This window comes from Crocodylus siamensis, chromosome 8, assembly GCF_052110815.1.
Source record: "Crocodylus siamensis isolate JL-2025a chromosome 8, ASM5211081v1, whole genome shotgun sequence".
NCBI classification, from domain to species: domain Eukaryota; kingdom Metazoa; phylum Chordata; order Crocodylia; family Crocodylidae; genus Crocodylus; species Crocodylus siamensis.
In genome coordinates this window covers 77,066,032-77,072,894 of record NC_143402.1, presented here as the reverse complement: position 1 = coordinate 77,072,894, position 6,863 = coordinate 77,066,032, and the positions used below count along the sequence as shown (strand labels likewise).

At 44.5% G+C, this 6,863-nt stretch overlaps 1 long non-coding RNA gene across 1 annotated transcript; it reads right to left on the bottom strand.

Moving 5' to 3' along the window:
• Positions 1–735: 735 nt before the first annotated feature.
• Positions 736–5,756, bottom strand: LOC149859097 (uncharacterized). Its single transcript, XR_016443875.1, has 3 exons — positions 5,556–5,756; positions 3,687–3,777; positions 736–3,005 (listed from the first exon to the last, which is right to left on the bottom strand). It is a non-coding gene; the product is annotated as an uncharacterized LOC149859097 (long non-coding RNA).
• Between the last annotated feature and the right edge of the window lie 1,107 nt (positions 5,757–6,863).

Below are 6,863 nucleotides of genomic sequence, written 5' to 3'. Positions count from 1 at the left end.
TGCATTTCTATATAACAGACACAGAGGTTTGTTTAAAAAATACCTGATGCTGCTAGGGGCAAATTCTTGGCAGTGCATGGGGAATTGGGACTGTGGAATCATAGAGGCAAGCAATGTTGGTCTGGAAGGGGCATCGAGAAGCCAGTTGGTCTTGGGCTAGGGTACATATACTCAGACTAACCCGGACAGATATTTTAGCTAATTTCTTACAAACCTCCAACAAAGGACAGCATCCCTCCTCCTGGGATAAACTGTTCCAGTGCATACCTCTCCTTATCATTGGACAGCTTGACTTAATATCTAACCTAAATATATTTTGCATACTCAGTTTCCTGCCAATTGGTCCTCTGGTCAGATAGCTGAGCAAACATGCCTGGAGGTGGAGGCTGCCTGGGCGGAGGAGAAGATACATCTTGACTATTTTAAGGATCAGATCCAAAGTCCACAGGGGTCAACAGAAAGACTCTTCTTCAACCATTTTGGAGCCGAATCTCAGGCTGCTAAGTGGAGTATTTGGAAAGGGTAGGGGAGTGAATGGGTGTTTTCCTTCTGGTCTATGAAGACGCCACTCGAAGGACCAAAAAAGAGCAGCTTGCCTGAACACAGTCATTAAGGGTTTATTACAAATGGATTTTATAACACACATTCTATTAAGTCCTTATAGAATGTGACTGTATGCAATAATCATTTCATAAATATTAATACAGCATTTAGAAATGGGACCTTAATTTAAAGTGTTACCTTTTTATTAGCAAGTGCACCATTTAATTACAGCAATAAAAATATAGATTAGTTAAGCTTTGCTGCTGTTCTATTACCTGGGAACCAGCCCCAGCCTTTTTTTTTTTAATAAGCAGCTTCTGAGGAGGTGAAATAAATTCCTCTGGCTGGAGAAAGAGAGTGTGGGGTAGGGGGGGAGGTTTGCTGTTGGAAAACTGACTATATTCTTTAACAAGGCTAGACTGTGGAATGGCTTTTTGCTGTCTGCATTTTTCTGTGCATGAACGTGTGTGTTAATTCACACGCGTCCCGAGCTATTTCCATTTGGGACTGACAGACTGGGTCTGGACAAACAAATAATAATAATTAAACCCCCCCCCAAAACAACGCACCAAGACATTCAACCAGTATTGAAGATTAACAGGTATTAAAAACATTATAATTATTTTTTTGAAGTTTCTTGAAAAGTAAAATGTTAACTTGCTTTTCTCTAAAATTGTTCTTTCAATCTGTTTCGGCTTTTCTTGACAGCCAATGGAGACTGGATGTTTCCTAACCCGTTTTCCCTGATGATTTTCAGCAGATTGGACAGTGATCAGAAGTCAGGATATCCAACTTCTCAGTTGTGCTGCCAGCTGGCTGAGTCACGGGGAGCAAGCCGTTCCCTGTGCCTCAGTTTCTCCCGTCCATCAAATGCCTACACCGATACGGGCCATGGTGGCTTTGCCAGTTGTTTGGATTTAGCAGAGCTGAGCTGCACCAGCTGGACCTGGGACTCCGTTATATTCAGTTTTGTCCGGACACTTAGGAATAGATGGTCCCTGCCTTGAAAAGTGTGCAAGCCGGAGCCTGGCTGAGCTACACTTGGACCCATTTCTCTGGACTCTCCATCTAGCGCAACGAATCTCAACCAGGGTGCTGCAGCACCTTGGGGTGCCTTGAGATCCTTGCAAGGGTGCCATGGCATGCCACACAATGTTAGCACTGTTTGGTATGCAAACATAATTCACAAGACAAACTTGGAGATTTCAAATAGGAATCCATAGTGTTAAAGCCATTCTGACTTGCTACAGCCTTTCTGAGATCTTGGTAACAGAATTGCTCCATTATTTTCTGGTAGTCAAAAATGAGTGAAAACTAAGAGCTGGCACTTTCCAAGGGGTGCCTCAAGTCTAGAAAGGTCTAGCACCATAAAACTCTCCTACCTGCGTAAAGCATCTAAGGGGAAAGCATTATCTTCTCTTATATGCAAAATTGCGCTGCTCTGATACACTATTTGACATTTTTGCAAGAGTTTCCAGCCAACATATATTTCAATGTCTCGGTTCACACGTGACCCTAATTTGGAACCACTTGCAATCACAAGTTGCCAAATCATGGATCTCACATCCCATAGCCTTTTTTCCCCTCTTGTTTTCCAAGGGTTTAGCTGGAAGGTGGGACGTGATCTCTAGCCAGGGAACACACCAACTTGCTGTTTGGAGAGGAATAAAAAAAATGCCCCTCAAACATGTGAGCATGTTGGAACTGAGTGAGCATCCACCACTAGAACTGAGAAGAAGGGAGAGGAATTAGGACTGAAGGATATAAAGAAAACTAGTCAAAAAGGGGCTAGAGGGGGCAATAGAGGGAAAAACGTGCTTCTCTTCCTCATGTTGAAACTATAATTTTTGGTGCATTCTGTACTGGGATCTAAGGTGCACAGTTATATATATTTATACCCAGAAATATATATGGGGAGACCTGGGGTGCAAGTGGTTAGTGTTGTTCATCCTATCTCATAATAGCCAGGACTTTTTCTTTGGCTGGGAAGACCAACACGGGAAGGAAGGGCGGGCGATATTGAGAGACGTCCTTACCAGACTCATGCTTGTTCCAGAGCCAATATCCTGAACTTGGAGAAGAAAGTCCTCAGGATTAACATAGGAGTACAATGCTGGATTATTTGCTCCCCTGTGGCACCGGCCTGTGCCAACCTGGGGAGCAAATCCAATTGTGAGACCCACGGATGGGTACATTATGTTGCTAGGGCCGACTTCAGAATTAAAAACAAAAACAATTTCTATTGCGGCCGTCGTTATAAAAATGAAAGGAGCTCCTTTGCATAAAAGGGTAATTAAGGCCTAACTGCCAGCTGGTCTGTTAAACTGTAAATGGAAACAAACAGGGTTATAAACTGCATAATTAAATAGCTTGGGGAATCCGGTAGGGTACATTGCAGTCACGGCGCAACTTGCCACAAGAGCTTACATAGAGGATTGCACTCTGAACGCAGCAGACTTGATCTGGAAAAACAAAACAAAACATGTTTTGACCATCATCTTCCTCACTGCAGTATGCTGGTGCTGTATATAACTTCCATCACCTTTCTGCTAAGCAGGTAATTCATTCACCTTCTGTCCGTGACTTCCCAAAATGAAAGACGTGAGTTTTCAGTTAGCAAGAACGAACACAGTGAATGTTGTCACTGAGTATTAGAGGCCAGGTCTTGTATCCTTACCTGGATTATACCTGGAAGGAGTGAGGGAGCAGGGAGAAATTGGATCTCGTAATTTCACGGACAACTGACTTGATGCTAAAATAAACTGCATCGTTTTAAACCGATCATAAATCTTCAACATGCGTATGCCCGGCTCGTGGAGATGAACAAGTCGCTGTTGTTCTCTGCGACCACTATTAATTACTGTATAAAGAACTACCTAGGACAAGTTATTGGAAGTGCATGCATTCAACAAGTTTTATGGGTCCCTCAAAACCCAGGAACTACGCTACATATTTCTAAGCGCCATCTCTTGTCACCTTATCTGCAGATTATTTAGCGCGTATACCTCCAGCATGCCCCTGGAGCAGCCATTGCTTCATTCAGGGTTGACCGCATGACCCAGCCATGTAGTTCTGCTATTATTCTGAAGGAGCGTGTCATAAATGTATTTAAAATTGACATGTACTGAATGATATTGTCTTACCCCGAATTTATTTCTCTCTCATCCAAGATGAACTGTCCTGACAAATTAGGGAGTCGACAAGAAACGCCAGTCCAACCACTGCTAAACACCCCTAGAAAAAGTGCAAAGAGCAGTCAAGTTAACTATTACAAAACCACTGAACACAGAGCACAATGAACACATTGAAACCTAACAGCCAAGATAAAGTTTGTACTCGCTGTTCGTAGGGTGCTGGTCTGTGCAAAGGTGTATCCATGAGCCTCTCAGGTACACTTGCTCATTCACGGAAAACCTTGCATTTTTACTTGCAAATTTTAGGCAACAGTGAAGACAGGAAGAAAAAGTGAATGTGTTACTAATGGGCAAAAATGCAAGTTAATTCTTTAATGATCTTCTGCTCCCATTGCCCATACATTGCTTTTGACAAGATAACTAGCCCTCTGCCAATCCCACAACTGAACATGTATAATTTAGCCAAGTAACATAAGCTGAAATAAGAAACAACCCAAGGGTCCTCACAACCTCATGGAAGCTGGTAAAATTGATGTAATGGCAGTTGTCATGCTAGAGAAAATTTTCCAGCTACACAATTTAGGATAGCATTACAATGCGGCTGGCAAGGTATTGTTCTGCTGGGCTCTATGTCAGGAGCAGGCTGCTAAAATGACTATTACACACGTGTGTTATATTAGAGATAATGACTAAACTTCCCTTTATGGCCTTAGACACATTGATAGTTTCAGGATTCTGCCTTTGCTATTTCCTGCATCTTCATCCACAATTATGGAGGCATGGAAGCCGGCGGACTTGGAAACCTTTTCCAAACCCGGGGGATTAAGAGCTGAGGAGAAAAGAAATCCCCATATAGGAGGTTTATCCCGTGACATTATTCAGTGAGAAACCTACATGTGTCACTGCACGATACTTGGGGAGGGGATGGAGTGGATTCGCTTCACTCGTAATACTTTTCAGGGTCTTCCATTTAGAGAAATGCCTTTTTTTAAAAAAAAAATTATTTTAGACACGATGGGCAAGATCCTGCATTCATTCCATTGATGAGCCTGAACGTTAGGCTGAGTATGGATTGCAGGATTTGGCTCGTTAAATAGCACCTAATGTAATAAGGAGCATTTGGGGATCACCTCACCGACTAATAAAAACCGGCCCCTCCGGGATGGAAAAGAACAACGGTTTAACGTAAGGGGCTGGAAGGGACCTTTCAGGATCATCGGGTGCACGGGAACACGAGATAACCCTTTAAAAGGCAAAATTGAGAGGACCTGGTCCAAGTCATCCTGCAGAGGAGACCTTTAGCTACAACCCAATTACAGGCACCCCCCGCTTAGCGCTCTTAATTGGTTCCTGGAAAAAAAGGCGAAACTAGTGTTAAGTGAAACGAAAAGTTTTTGATGAACCCAGGATGGCGACCGCCAGTGTGTGGAGTGACCCAAGATGGCAACTGTGAGCCTTACAATGAAACTCGCTGAGTGCTAAGTGGAATCGGGTATCAATTTAAGATGAGCGTTATAGCGAAATAGCGCGAAGCAAAACGGCATTAAGCAGGGGTCGCCTGTATCCAAGTTGGCCCGTGACCAGCCTATTCTGCCTTTCCATAAAGCACCATGAGACCTTAAATGAGCACAAGCAGTCAAGTCCTCCGTTTCGCCCTGCCTCTGCCCTTAGATACCTCCAGTAACATGGGTCTCTGTAAGACCAGGCTCCAGTACGACTTCACAGGGAAAGGCACCGTCTAACAAATCCCCGCCATCACTTACCCCCACCAGACTGAGAGGGCTTCTCCTCCAGCAGACCCCTGCCCAGGCTGGCAGCACAGGGTGGACGGCAGAGCAACGGGCATCTCAAATCAAAGGCCCCTCATAGTTTTCCTACCCTTCTGCGCGTCGAGGTGATCCTTGATGTTGGCTACGTCTGGAAACGGCAGTGCTGAGTCTGCGATCGCTGGCATGGTGAAGTGATAGCAGCAAAGACCAATTGGCTTTGGAGTGGATTGTTATTACAATAAGTTATACTGTGCTAACAGAACCCACTTTGTCAGGCAACCACAGGGTTGGCAGCCTCTTCTCCCCCAAAGTCCCGTGCCAAGCCAAGGGGCAGCCTGTGGAGATAGGCCATTTGATTTACTTCACAGTTATTCCTTGCAGGATGAAGGAAAACTAGAGAAAGGAAATTAAAAACAGACTTGGATCACTGAGTCAGCACAGACACACACATGCCTATAGCAGCTGGGTCACCGGCTGGCACGGGCAAAACCCTATTTGAGGGAAGCTTGTACACCGTATCATAGCCTTTTGCCTGGCCCAAAACATACAGGAGGGAGCAGGGTGCGATGGGGTGAAGATGACAGAGTTTCCTTTTGTCCCCTTGTGACTGTTCTTTTTTATTTGATTGTATTTTTTGCTGTTTATGGCAAAGGAAAACAGTTTCGTCCAGAACCTCAATGGGTGGAAATTACAGCCACTCACCCAGCCTCTTACATTTGTCTTAAAAAGTGCTAAATAAACAGCTCCACTAACGTCAGCTGCTACTTTACGTCCGAGCCGGTGTCAGACTCGTAACCCACATCTCCTCTCCTCCTCCGGAGGAATCACTCCCTTAAGTGAAGGAGCCCCACCTGCGCGGCGTGGGCCGGTGTCTTTGGTTGCAGAAAAAACGACAACTTTGTGGACGAAGGGTTTTGCATGCAAAATGCTGTCTGCTGGCCAAAAAGCAGAGCCAGCTGACCATCTTCCAGGGCACGAAGGTTTAAGGACAGGGTTTTAAAGTACATTTTGTATGAGCAGTGAAGCTGAAGGCGGGAGGTGACTCTCACTCATTTAATGTATACCAAATGTACGCCTGACATAGCAATATCAGCATGCCACGCGCTTCCCCCACAGCTACGTTTTCCTAGCAGCCGATCTTCCTGGAGAGATTACCGAACAACAGCTACTCACCTCATTTTCCCCCTTGTATAGAGCTACATCCATCAACCTGGAGATGATCTAATATTCTCATTTCTTGTTTTTCCCAAGCAATGCGTTTTTCATATGGGCCGATACGATATGTATGAAAAGCTCTATGCGGTCCATTTGGCTTCGACCAGAAACTTTCCCACATTTGTATTAGGCTCTTCCTTGCAGACATGTTGCCTTTCACGTTTGTTTTCTGTTCTCTTTGGCTGCCTGTCTTTGGTTTCCT